Raw genomic sequence first — 14,974 nt, 5'->3', positions numbered from 1 at the left:
CCTAGGGTTATTTTTTCTTCGAATAAAGCATGACTTTTATAACTTTCAAGAGAAAGATGATAAACCCCATACCTGGGATGAATCCAAAACTCAAGCTTTACTATCGTGTCTCGTTTGCATAGTCTTTTCGTAGGTGAAGAAAAGAGCTTTATAGTTCCATGCTCGAACGAAACTTTCTAGGAAGGAAGAATCTTCGTACAAAAGATAATATATAAAATAAAAAGTAAAAAAGGAGCCTGACGAGCCCAATGTGTGTTGGCTGTATTCCACTTCTCAAACACTTTACCTCTCTTTTTTATTTCATCCCAGAAAGCACTTTACCTTTGGTTATATGCGTATTCTTTTCTCTTCTTTTTTTGGCGCACTTTTTTTTATTTCTCTTTTTTATTAAGCACTTTAGATTTGATTCCATGCTTTTTCATTTTGCAGTGAGCACTTTACATTTGGTTAAATTCGGTATATATGAAGCCAGTCGGATTGTGGAATATAGATAAGTTGTGGCAATAACCTTGATGGGAAGCTTCAAAACTACCCAATTACCTTCACCCCAAATGACTGAGGAATCTGATCAAGAAATTGAGGAATTACTTCTTTCTCTTCCGAAAGAGAAAGGATGGTTAGCTGGCGGCCTATTTCTCTACCAAGGCTGTTGGTATCCATCCAGGATTCTTGGTAACGTGATCGCCTTTCAACGACATTTCCAAGCTCAGGATCATGATATTATCCTTGCCTCTAGGCCAAAATCAGGCACAACTTGGCTTAAGGCCTTGATATTCTCCATTGTTAATCGTTCTCATTATACAAATGCAACAAGTCCATTGCTTACTACAAATCCTCATGAACTTGTACCCTTCATCGAGTTCACTCTCTATGGTGAAAAGGAGCTTCCGGATCTTACTTGTATTCAATCTCCGAGGCTTTTCTCTACTCACATTCCTTATGTGTCTTTACCGGTATCCATCAAGGAGTGTAATAGTACCCGAATTGTTTATATTTGCCGAAATCCTTTTGATGTTGTAGTTTCCTCTTGGCATTTTGCAGCTCGAGCTCGGACTAGCTTGGAAAGGTCAATGGAGTACTTAGTTGATAACTTCTGCAAAGGGATTGAAGGCTTCGGGTCGTTTTGGGACCATGTGCTAGGGTATTGGAGAGAGAGCTTGGACAATCCGCACAAAGTTTTGTTTTTAAAGTATGAGGACTTGAAAGAAGACAAATTTTCACTTGAAGAGGTTGGCAGAGTTCATAGGATTTCCCTTTCCAATGGAGGAAGAGAAAGAAGGGGTGATCGAAGAAATTTCCAAACTATGTAGTTTGAGCAGCTTGAAAGATTTGGAGGTGAACAAAACTGGAAAATTCATGCCAAACTTTGAGAATAAGTGCTATTTCAGGAATGGTAAGGTAGGTGATTGGGTCAATCACCTTACTCCTTCTATGGTAGAACGTTTGGAAAAGGTGATCGAAGAGAAATTAGGAGGATCTGGCTTGAGCTTCCAAGCATCCACAGGACTGATCAGTTCATCCTCATTAGATCCCAATATGCCTCATATTCAAAACAAATGAATGAGAATCTTGTGCTTAGCCTTTCCTTCACAAAATCTTTGTAATTTCATTTGCTTGCTGAAGTTTGTTTGATTGGCAATGGAATAAATACCGTCTGCTCAATTTGTATTACCACAATATTGGCATGCATTTCATTTTTCTCATGTTTGGTTGCCCTCTTAGTTTCAACCATAATATCTGTTAAAAGATTAATATGGGAGGAATTTAATTGTTCTTGATTTTTCTCATAAATTAATGAAGCCAGCTACTCAAGTATATATAGAAATAATTAAATCGTAGTACACTAAACACCAACTATACAAGAATCGAATACAATACAATTAGTGTCGATTTGGCTTAACTTTTTTTCAGTTTATCTACTAAAAGTCAGACCAAATATAATTTTTCATAATATTATAAATTACACATTGTTTACCTATTAGTTTGTTTAATAGGTTATTATTATTATTTTTAAATTTTATTATTTAACCTTACAATAAGATCAGTCTTACTGTAGTCGTTGTTTAAACATCTTTCTTACCTTTTGAGACAAGACCTAAAAGAATTAGTTGTTCTTTTTTGCAACTAAATCTTGAATCATTCAGCGTCAAACAAAAATTAAGCACTATTAGCAGTATAATTAAATAGGTGACGAGGCATTTTGAATGTCAGATTCACCTGAGCAAGGTTGAGACGATTAACATAGTCACCCACCTTGCCTTCCCTAAAATATGATGGATTTGAAGGTTTAGACCAGGACAGTTTCCCTTTCTTGTTCACATCCAAATCCTTTAAAATTTTAAAGCTACAAAACTTTGCTATCTCTTCAATGACACCTTCTCTTTCTTCTTCGATAGAAAAAGGAAAACCTATGAACTCTACCAAACTTTTTATGTAAAATATTGTATCTTCCTTCAAGTCTTCAAAATTGAGAAATGGCACTTTGTTGGGAGTCTCCAAGCTTTCCTTCCAGTATCCTAAGACATCATCCCAAAAGGATCCAAATCATTCCTCACCTCTACAAAGCGTATCAGCACATTCCTACAATGACCAATCTCCATGCTCAGTAATACTCCTAACAAAGTGCCAAAAAGAGACAATGACATCCAAAGGATTGTGAGCAATGTAAACGATTTGGTTATTCGATATTTTGTTTGGTTGCAAATCCAGATGCCAAGCATCAAATCTAGATATCAAGCATGTGCTATTAAGAATGAGTAGCACTCTTTAAACCCTATTCAAGAAACTAGGATACTTTTTCTGCTTTTCTTTTTTGTTTCTCCCTTTTGATCCCTTTAATCAAAATAGTTTCTTTAGAAACTAAATTGATTCTCCTAGATCTAAAAAAAATTGAAACCCAAGAACCTAAGAACTCAAGAACTATTTTCGCTTTTCTCAATTGTTTCTTCTTAATGTTCCATCCCTAATTCTTTTCTCTCCCTATATTTTTTGTTTTCTCTACCTAATTTTTTCTCTCTATGTACCTAATTTTTCTCTCTATCTATGTGTGCCTTTTGGCCCTGATGCTTGGCTATATTTATAGCTAATGTGTACTATTCCTTTTCAAATTAGTTTCTTGAGTTTTAATTTAATCTAACATAATATTTCTTCAAATTTTTAAATTGATTATGATTGGTCCAAACATATCCTTATCTTTTCATATTTATCTCCCTTCTCTTTTTTGTTTGTTTTTAATTTTCAAAATTCAATGCCTCAGACAAAATGGGGTGTTTACAGCTGCCTTTATGTACCCATTTCTTGAGAATTAGGCACAATGCAAAGATGTAGGGACAATTTGGCTAAAAAGATAATTTTCCAAAGATAAAGCTCTTCATTTAGAATAAGGCTACGTAACTTTAAAGAAGGAATACACTCTTCATCTAGAATAAGGCTATGTAAGTAATAAGTTGCTCATCTAGAATGAGGTTACATAACTCTAAATAGGAATAAGCTTCTCATTTGGACTGAGACTAGGAATAAGCTCCTCATCTATAATAAGATTACATCACTTTAAAAAGAAAAAGGTTACTTATCTTAAATAAGGCTGCATAACTTTAAAATGAATAAGCTCTTCATATAGAATGGGGTTAGTAGCTTTAAAAAGAAATAAGTTCCTTATTTGGAATGAAGCTATGTAACTTTAAAATGAATAAGCTCCTCATCTGGAATGAGGTTACGTAACTTAAAATGAATAGGCTCTTCATCTTAAATGAGACTATGTAACTTAAAAATTAATAAACTCCTCATGTGAAATGAGGTTATGTAACTTAAAAAATTTTAAACAAATATCATCTATGAATGCATATGATGCAAATTGCTATCATGGTATACAAATGCTTAACTACTATGATGATGTCATGTATCCATATTTATGGTCATTCAAAAAGTCCTCAAATTCCATCCATGATTCCTTTTCTTATCTTCATCAATCAAAACATGGTTCATTTTTGAAATTTTGGCATTTCGTTGAACTTCCTTTCTCTTTTGAATGCTTTCGTTTATTCATCACTAAGAGATTAAGACCATTTTGTTCTTTGTTCATTCATCACTGCTTGATTACTTTTTCAATTATTTCAATACATGACGTTAATCCTCTATTCATAATCATTTCAATTTAATGACAAATGCAATGCACTTTCAAATTTCCTTAATTCATAGTAAAATAGAAAATTGGTGGAAAAATGGGGTAATTGGGAAACAATGTATCTTATTGAAGTTCTAAGGAAAATTACAATTAAGAAAGAAATGTGGACTGCGATAGCAAATTTGTATATGAATAATGAGCATTCAAACAATTTCTAATTGATTTAAGATTATTTCTGGAAAGAAACTCATTCATTGATGTCGTTGACATTTTGAGCACATTTGATCAAACTTTGCCTCTATCTTGCCAACTACTTTTGCAAACTTCGATGCTTGCCCCTCATTGCATTTGTCTCTTAGATTCATTCTTAGACCGTCTTTTTGATTTTTAGGTAGGTGGTTTTTTCTTATGTCCAAGCCATCCATTTTGGGCTTTCAACTTGAACTTCCTTTTTTCTTTCTCTTTTTTTTATTTTTACTAATTGTTCCATTATGCACTTGAAGAATTCAAAATACTCCCAAGATGGATAAATGAATCTAAAAAAGAAGGCTCTTCAGTTTAAGTATCCATACCTAATCCAAATGGATTTTTCTAGGTATGTGACGTAGGCTAAGGCTAGGGGTTTCGAAAGAAAAGGTAAATAAGGTCAAAATATGTGTTTAAGGGTAATCAAACCAAGGATAATTTCTTGTCATGTGAAGGATTCTCCTCAAAACCCTAGACTTTGTATGCCTCTTGAGTCTCTTTTACTTTTTTTATTCCATCATTTTTTATTTTTTCTTTATATGATGTTAAGACCCAATCAATACAAGGCATTTTTTTACCTTGAAGTAAGGTCTTGATCCTTCTTTGCATTTGCCTCCTAGTGTGGAGGGTGATAATTGGTTAAGGTTCAATTTTAGAAAGAATTTGTTAAGCCCAAAGGTGATAACAAATAGATAATTTCATATTTATGAATGGAATATGAAAGATGGCCATTTGTCATTTCAAGTATGGTTACTTTCATTATAGAGCAATCTTTGAAGATTTTCTTCCAATTTATGTATCCAAAGTGCATTATGTTATCGTTAGTTTTTTCCTTAACGTTTCAAGATTGATTCACCTCAATTTCTTCTTGAACAACAACTTGCATACCATGCCATCTTTGCTAAGTCTTTGCATATCTAGGCATTATCATGCTAACACATCCACATATCTTTGAAGAAATTAATTCATGTCTTTTGTTGGTGATAGTGACATGCCAATCAGTTGCTTCAGTGGTTTCTTAATGAGGTGTGATTTGTCATTCTTTTTATTCTATTATTCTTAGCAAGTCAAGAGACAAGATGTAATCATCTACATTTTCTTCATTCTTAAGTTCATCAATGTTTGTTTTTCTTTCAAAATCAAATCCTAGATTATTATCATTGTCTCCGCATTTATTATTCAAATGCCCAAAAATGGGTAAATTGAAGAACTGTGAGGATGTATCATGAAATTAATGCATGAAAGTGAAATGAAAAAGGAGATATGAAAAAGCACCACATGGATCATTTTATTAGAGACAATAAAATGAATGAAAAATGCCCTTCATACATTCACACCTTTTTAGTGCTCTTAGGCAGAAGCATGGGGACCACATGGGTCATTTCATGAAACAAAGAAATCCATCCTACTTAAAACTTCAGAATGCTCTTGGGCATAAGCATTAAGGATTTTGATTCATTGTCCCCCTACCTAAAAGGTCTATAGATGCTTGGTAACTTTATCGCCTCTCAATTACTTAGCTGTAAAGTGTTGCCATCTCATCTTTACTCTTTTCTTCATGGATCATTTGCACAAACCATCTCATCATCCAAAGCATATACAAATGCTCTTGTGTGATTGGGCAAAGGATTTTTGTTGATGTTTGGCTTAGCTTTCTTTGAAAGTTTAACAATCTAACCTTGACTAAACCTTAGACCTTACATTTTAGTGCTATGAAATTTTCTATTGAATGTCCTTGAATCCAATAGTGGTAGTCACAATAAGCATTGACATAGTACTATTTTGGGTAAGGAAGCTTTAATGGTCCAAGTGGACTAGTACCAAAAAGTGACTCTTCATAAGTTGGAGAAGTAAATTGGTATAAATGTGGGAATGGGGTTGAATTGGATTTGCTCGTGATTGTTCCTAGGTTCCCCATGATTGTTTCCAACATTATTGGTCTATCATTGAATTGTGATAATGGCGAAGGTGATGGTGGTGAAGGTGTTGGTTGTGGTACCCATTGATAAAGATAAAGATGAAATTAGTAATGTTTGATCACTTTCTTGTAATGATTATTTACTTTGAGTAAGTTCACTTACTCTTTCTTGTTGATGCTACATTTTTTAAATATAGTTGGTACAAATATCCCATCATTGATAGTATCAAAAGAGACCCCAGAAGGATACTTGTAAATTGTTGCTTGATAGATTTATCTTATTGAGTAGTGTAATATCTTTAATTTATAGTTTTATTGCAATTTTTAAGCTAACATTTCCTTTTTATTATTATTTTGTAATTTTAGTGTCTAAGTTTGTGCAAGAAGCCTTTGCCTGTGTTTTGCAATCTGGTCCATTTATTGATTAGAAGGCAAAGTTTGAGGCAAAGAACTAAACTAACAGAGTTGCTTGAAAGTTCAATTAACTTGGAGACTTTTATCATTCATACTATACGAATTAAATTATATCGAACAATTACTCTGTGCATTTGTAAAGTTGCAAGCTCTGGTATGTTTTTTCCTTTTTGGGTTCAAGGGTTTATTGGAGATTTATTCTAGCATCAACCTGAAAAAGTACCTTTTTGTCTCTTCTCAACCCTTTAGGTGATTAAAATCCATTCATTTGATGGTCATATGGAAATGGTTGAGTACTTCCTTAAGCATGCAAGAATTTTGGGGAAGCTTAGAATACAAATTGTCCGGAATGTTGGAGAACATATCGAGATTATAAGGAAACTACTAATGGTGCCAAAGGAATCAAAGATATGCCAAGTGGAATTCATTATCGAATTTATACCATGAATTAATATAGATGTTTAATTATTTATTTTAATATATTTGATACTTTTTAATGAACACAACTTTCTTATCCCGATTATGTGTTAGTTTCTTTCTTTGATCGCAAAATCAATCATTTATTATTTATTAATGTAGCATATCAAGAATTTAAGCATCACCTATGGCATTTGAGCATTTATTAATTAGGAAATGAATGAATTGTTTTGTTTGATTTTGTGTTTTGAATCTTCAAAAGTAATGACCAATGATGTGATTTTTTGCTACTTAATTATTGACTATATTTATATTGTATTACACGACATGTATACATATGCAATGTTTTTGTACACCATAGCTACAAATTGAGTTCTTACAGGCCACATCGACAATTACAAATGTTGCTGCATGCTTCACCAACAAATAGAGTTCCTACACGCCATGCATAAATAGACATTTTTATTACACGCCATGGATAATACACACTTGTTGCTAAATGCCATGCCTATATATATTGTCAGTTACATGCCATGCGATTATATATTGTTAGTTACACATCATGCCAATACTAAGTTATTACATGATATGCCTATAAATCCTTGGTTGTTACATGCCAACCTAATAAAGTTTAGTTGCTACACACCATGCATAATAACTAAGTTGTTATATGACATGCCTAAAATCAATGGTTGGTGCATGCTTGTTCATAAATTTTCCAACACTCCATGTTTTCAATGTTTCTAGATGCCATGTACACAAAAAGTTTTAACCTTTCCACTTCCCAATTTGTTGATTTTAAAGGATGGGGCTTGTTAAATGTTTCCATTAGAGGCCACACATGCAAGAAATTCAAAATAAAATAATAGTTATATTTCAAAAACAAATAGGAGCTTCAAAACAATCTTTAACACAAAAAGTCAATGAAATAACAATTTTGGCTATGTTTGCTGATCTTTTTCACTTTTGCTTTTGTAATTTTACTTTTATCTACAAATTATAAATCATGACTGAAAACAAATCCTTGTTTTAAGAAGAATTTTTTTTTGCTTTTGCTTACCAAGGTAGTTTTCTTATAAACATAAGTAAAGCTTGTTTTAAATTCTTTTTCTAAAATCAAACAATTTATTTATCTGCTTAAACACATATATATATATTTCTCTTTTAATTAAAAAGTCTAATCTCATGCATGAAAAATTTTCTTTTATCATATAAAAAAATATTTCATGCAGGGAGCAACAAGCAAAAGAAATTCAATTCTTTTAAAAAACAAGAAAATGCAAATAAAAAAAGGGAGAGAGAGTAAACAAGAAATTACATGATGAAGACGAATAACTTGCTTGCTTAAAAAGGAAAATTCACAAAAGAACGAACCTTACTTTGAATTTTTTTTGCTTGGAATTTGAATGAAGAAAATTATTCATAGTAAGTTCTATATTTATAGGTCACATAGAATCAAGGTTTTTATGAAAAAGATTAACTTTCCTTTTACAATTTGTATCTTGAAAATCTTATTCTATGAAATATATTGTTATATAATCAATCAAATATTATACTAGATAGTAATATGTTATTACCTAAAGCATTACTACTTACGGTGTTACTATCCAAGGTTTTATTACCTGAGGTGTTATAGTACAATATGTTATAGTACAAAACGAAATCTTTCCCTAAAGTAATGTATAAGATGTATTCTTAGATAAGAATTCTTATGCAGAGGGCAAAATGTAGATACTTGATTTTGGTTAATACCTCTTATCTAAAGAATTATTTTTACAACATAATATTGTATAGAGAACAACTAAAACAAGTGAAGTGCTATTTCATACAAAACAACTAGAGCAAGTGAAGTGCTACTTCAATGCAAAACAATTAAAATAAGTAAAGCACTACTCCATGAGGAACAACTAATATTATTAGAATAATCACTTCACAGGATAGTAGTGGAAGCAATTCGGAATAAGTGGTAGGGTTCATTGGTTACTTTTATCTTGAGATGTTCCGGAGAGTTTGCCTTGGTGGCTCAAATATGGAGGTAATTAAGAGGTTTTCCTCTTAAAATTTTCCTGAAGCACAAGTGCTTCACCCTCTTACCTTGTTTTCGTATACCTGTTCACATACACTTTCTTCTCTTGTACCTGTTCACATATAGTTTCTTTTTTTATTCTTGTTTACGTATACCTCTTCTCTATTACCTTTTACTAGAGAACAAGTCTTAATACATCCAATTATAGTAACGATTACTTACATTAATGCTCTTCATTATAATGTAATTTATTAGGCACATTAATGCTTATTCTTAAGTAATTGCCACTTTTAGCACTATATATAGAGCCTTAGAATTCATTTAGCGGGGACTCTTCCTCTCAGGCTAACAAATGATCTTCCAGAGCTTCTCTCTTTAATTCTTTTTTAATCTTTTTTCATTTATCGCGACACTTAATACTTCAAGAACTGTTCCAATCTTCTTTTTTGCTGCCTCTGGCATACCCTTTTACTTATTTGCAATGTTTACTCTCCCTATCACAAGAACCCCTTTTACACCTACAAATTATTTTTTTGCTATAAAGCATAATTTTGCTGTGGCTGATGGAAATTGAGTAGTACTCCCAAATCCCAATCCCAATCCCAAACAAACCCCAAACTTTGACCTATGGCTGAAGAAAACAGCCCTGTGACTGAGCCAACACTCCAAAAAACATGCCCCAGCTTTAACCCATTTCCAAGGCCATTGGTGTCTATCTCAGCTTGTTCCAAATGTAATATCCTTCCAAAAACACTTCCAAGCTCTTGACGATGACATTGTTTTAGCCAGCAAGCCAAAAACTGGAACGACATGGTTGAAATCCTTGGCCTTCAGCATCATGAACCGCAACCGTTTCACTCTCTCCGACAGCCCCTTGAATTCATCAAACCCTCACGACCTTGTTCCCTACTTTGAAATGACTTTGTATAAAGATGGTCAAATCCCCGATTTTGCTGACGTTTCATCACCAAGGCTGTTCTCCACTCACCTTCCTTATCAAGCATTAGCTGAATCAATCAAACAATCGAATTCCCGAATTGTTTATATAGCTCGCAATCCTCTGGATGTTATTGTTTCGTTGTGGCATTTCATTACAAGTAAACCAGAGCGTGCTGATTGGACTTTGGAGGAATGTTTCGAGCAATTTTGCAGAGGTGAAGAAGCGTATGGACCCTTTTGGGATCATGTTCTTAGGTACTGGAAAGAATCCTCGGAGAAGCCAAACAAAGTTTTGTTCCTCAAGTACGAGGACATGAAGGAAAACGCAAAACCTCATATAAGAAAGATGGCAGAATTCATGGGATTTCCATTTTCCGTGGAGGAAGAGACAGCCGGAGTCATTGAGGAAATAGCAAAGTTTTGCAGCTTGAGCAACCTAAAGGATTTGGAAGTGAACAAGACAGGAACCCTGGCAGCCTCACCACGTCAGACTAAACCTTTCTTTCGGAAAGGTGAGGTGGGTGACTATGTTAATTATCTCAGCAATTCTGCAGTGGAACGATTCTGTAAGATCTTCGATGAAAAACTGAGTGGTTCTGGCTTGACCTTTAGAATGTCTTTGTCAGGATAAAACTTGGTTAAGGAAACCATGTAAAATAAGGATGGGCATGAAGGTTGTGTCCACTTGCCCGAAGCACTATTAGTCTATGGAATAACTAGATTGTAATCAGTAATCTCTTATCTGTGCTTGGTTTGGTTTGTAACTTGTGTTTCCATCTTGCTTGGGTTTTGTAATGCAATTAGTTAGCTTGAAACTCATTGATTCTTTTGTGATATACTTGATTTTGGTCTACACAAAGCAGTTCTGTTTCATCATTGTACAAAGATTAAAGAATCAAAAAGGAAAAAGAAAAAATATTAAAAAAATGGCTTTGAGGCAATTTAAAAAACTTTTTAATGCATATTTGTCTTTAAGATACCATAAAGTATTAGTTTCAAATTCTGTCATATTAATATGTGTTTACAATTGATTCAATATTCTCTCATTATCAGGTTTACAAGAGTAATTGTTCTAATCTATAATTGCAATATTTTTTGAAAGATTAAATGTTAAATTAGATAAATACTGCGATTTAGTTTCGATACATCCAATTAAAATTGATTTTTCACAAAAGTCCACCACTTAGGTAGCGAAACAGCTCCTTAAAACTCACAGAAATCCAGAAAGACTGCAAATACAGACAAAAGCAAGCCACTGGTTGCCCCTCGGATGAAACCCACTGCCCATTGAAACAAGAAATTCCTTCTCAAGAAGATCCCTTTTTCCGTCATTATTTATTAGAGTTACAAATGCTACTCTTGGATTTCTATTAGTTTGTACTTATTATTCACTTTTTGCACATGTAGATTCTTCATAAATAAAATAACCATAGACAAAAATTGATTCTTCAGTTCTTTAATAATTAATCTTATTTTTATGTTTTAAAGATTTTTTATTTTAGAAAAAAAATTAATCTGCTTAATATTTTGATTTGACATTCGTTTGTGAGACTGTTGAGAGGGGAAGAGAATGATTCATTAAGGATATTAATATGTTTGTTCCAGGGCAAACTTATAAAAAATTATTTTATGATGTGCAGGGCTAATTTTTTGCATTATTATTTAAATTAATTAATTTTTGCTGTTTATATTTTCTTTTTTTATGTGATAATTATTTTAGTATATTATTACTTTACACCCAAGTAAGAATGTATAAATTCTAAAACACAAATGGTCTCATAATAAAATAAGTAGTTCTTATAATAATAATACATGATGGAATTTTACCTATACTTTGGAGAATAAGTTATGAATTGGTTTTTTTTTATGCATACTTTTAGAGAAGCTAATGTTTATCAGAGACTTTGTTGCATTGGTGTTGATAAGGCAGGGAATGTTTTATACTAGGTGGTAGTTTGAATTGTGATTGACAGTTCTTCTTACGGACCTAAGTTATGGTCCAAATTCAAATGTTTTGAGCAGTGCTTTTACTTTTGTAATTGTACAGTACTTTCCCACATCGAAACTAAAATTCTTATGCCAAGAAAAACATTTTACTGTCATAGTTCCAGACTTGTTACGACATATTAGTTTTTTGATGATTAATAAAATAGAAATTTTAAAAAATAGCCTTCAAAGATAAGATGTTTTCAAAAATAGTCTTTTTTATAATTTTAATTATTTTTAGTTTAAGTTAAACAAAATTACTTTTAATGAAACCTCCTCATATTCAAGTGCACATAATATTACAAGCCATGCACATGATGTTACACACTATGTTAAAAAATATTATTACACGTCAAGTACAAAAACATGTTATGCGCTATGGTTAAAAAAGATTATTATATGCCAGTTGAAAAAAAAATTATTGTTACACGTCATGTACAAAAACATGTTACAAGCTATGTTAAAAAAAATATTGTTGTTACATGCTCTGTTCAAAAAATTTTTGTTATACTTTAATTTTTAAAATGTTGTTCTTACTTGCAAATCAAAACTTCAAATCCTCTCAACTCTCTTCATTTCTTTTTGGTTTTTTGACGATTTGGCACCGATTAGAGTATTTCTAATATGTTTTCATGAATAAAAACACAATTTTTCTTATATAAAATACCTATTACAGCTCAAAATAGATAACAATTTTCTTTGAAACCCTAAGTTTATAAATGTGAAATTCTTGAGTTTATTAGTGTCTATGCCCTGAATTAATCTAATTAAAAGCTATTTCAAACATTTATGATCATTTCTATCATTTTAGTTTCATCCAAAATACTTAAAATCAAATTTTCCCAATGGCCACCCACCCTAAGTACATCAAAACCATCGTTTGGCATTCTGAAAGCCCGAGAGAGAGAAATCGAGAACATAATAAATGGATGTTGAAGAGAAAAATCAATAAAATTAGAGAGAACTAAATAGTGAGAAAGAGAAATTAGATGCACAGAAGGATATGGAGAAATTATGATAAATGGTTTAATTTATTTAAAAGAAGTTTAAGAGTATTTTCGTCAAATCATAACTAAATATGACTAAAAATAATTAATTTTATTCTGGATGCTATTTGTGAAATCAAGTTATCAAAATGGCCATTCCTCATAATTTTCTCTCAATAAAATTCGTTTTTTTTAAGAGATAAACGAGCACTGATGATATCAAAAATTGCTTATGACTTCAAGCAGATATTTGAGCTTTCTCTTTTGTTAGCTGCCAAAATTATCAATTTTCAAATCGTTACTTAGTCATTTATTATAGTAAATTTACACGACAAAGAAACATATCTTTATTGATGAAAATCATCGAATACCGTCCAGTTAAGCTTTCGATGGATTGAATGCTTTATCAATTGAATATTTCAAAAAAATATTTTGTTACCAAGAAAATTACTTTAATTGAGGACAATATTTTCAACTAAATATCGATAAAAATTTCTGTCGATACTCTAGAATACAATGAAATTTTAATTTCGGCCAAGTAAGATCATTAATTTTGTATTGTTATAGCAAGCTTTGATAACTAATGACTCCCTCCATTTGTGAAATTATTAGACCATATTATGACATAACAATTAAAATTAAAGTTTAAAGGTAAATTTGTAAATATTCCCTTGATAGTTTTTAATTACATATCGTATCTTTGACGAGATAAAAGTAATATTTTAGTAACTTCTCATCCATTTCACTTTTTCACCCATAGTTTCCTTTCTTAAAATTTATGTATTCTTTTCTTTGTGTTTTTAAACTCCTAATTCTCCTATTTTTTACATTTCATATTAATTTTTTTTTAACTTTTTGATATTAAAAAAATTAAAAATTTAATTTCCATATCAAGTCAAACTTGAACTAACAACAGTGGAAGGAGGGAGTATAAGTGTCTTGAACTCCCTCTTCTTTTATTGCATTTTTATTGAAAAAAGTGAATATTACCAGAGCATTGGCTTTGGGCCTGGGCACTGTATTATCAATGTTGTTGAGAAAGAAATAATGTTCTGGGGTAAGGCAGCATTATTGAGTTGGGACACCTTTTTATAATGAGACAGATTGCTAAATGCCGAAGTCGCCAAGTATCAAACTTCAAAACATAACGATGAAATAATTAAAATTTAAGAGTGTTTTAACTTTAAGAGTTTTAAACCCAATCTTGTGTGTTAGGAAGATTAGGTTTTATGAGATAAAAAATAATTTATTTATTTTTATTTAATGTCAAGAAAATCAAGCCAGACTGCACGAGTGTCTCATGGAACCTCAAGAGCTGACTGACCACTTTTATTTTATATAAGTGAAAAGCATGGCTTAAAAAAAATAATGGATATTAATAAAATGGCCAACACCATGCGATGGGTTTAATACCTAATACCATGTTTTATTATAAACTAGTTCTCAAATTGTATTGTATTTAATCACTATCTTATCATTTAAAATCAAATTTTATTATTTTAATATAAAATATAACAACCTACGGATGTGGCTAGTATCCTACTTCCAGCAATATATCTGAAATAACATATATGACGTGTGAATAATTGAACAACCGCGTATCAAAATCAATGCTGTAATTCCTCTTCTTTTCCTTGGCTGATGGCTATAAAAACCTCTTAAGTGTTGATTAGATGCAACAACAAAAAAAGAACCTTGTTTAAACATCTTGAAATTATGGAAGGGCACAACTCCAGTGAAACACATCCTCCCTCTTGCGTTGCTGAAGGAGAAGGCCAGCATACCAGCGCCAAAAAACAAGGTCCAACATTGTGCCAATTCCAAGGGTTTTGGTGCCACCCGATTTTTGTTCCAAACATAATATCATTTCAGAAACATTTCCAAGCTCTTGACGATGATATCATTGTAGCCAGCAAGCC

At 32.0% G+C, this 14,974-nt stretch overlaps 3 pseudogenes; all 3 read left to right on the top strand.

The window, feature by feature from the left end:
- Positions 1–328: 328 nt before the first annotated feature.
- On the top strand, positions 329–1,722 carry LOC110428450 (cytosolic sulfotransferase 15 pseudogene; annotated as a pseudogene).
- Positions 1,723–9,147: 7,425 nt separating this feature from the next.
- LOC110428447 (cytosolic sulfotransferase 14 pseudogene) lies at positions 9,148–10,740 on the top strand (annotated as a pseudogene).
- Positions 10,741–14,768: 4,028 nt separating this feature from the next.
- LOC110428419 (cytosolic sulfotransferase 15 pseudogene) overlaps positions 14,769–14,974 on the top strand; it is a 975-nt pseudogene continuing 769 nt past the window's right edge.

This window comes from Theobroma umbraticum, unplaced genomic scaffold, assembly GCF_002168275.2.
Source record: "Theobroma umbraticum cultivar Fairchild unplaced genomic scaffold, ASM216827v3 scaffold_115.0, whole genome shotgun sequence".
Classification (NCBI taxonomy): Eukaryota; Viridiplantae; Streptophyta; class Magnoliopsida; order Malvales; family Malvaceae; genus Theobroma; species Theobroma umbraticum.
Note: the sequence above shows the minus strand (reverse complement) of the source record. Positions and strands in the feature narration are given on the sequence as shown.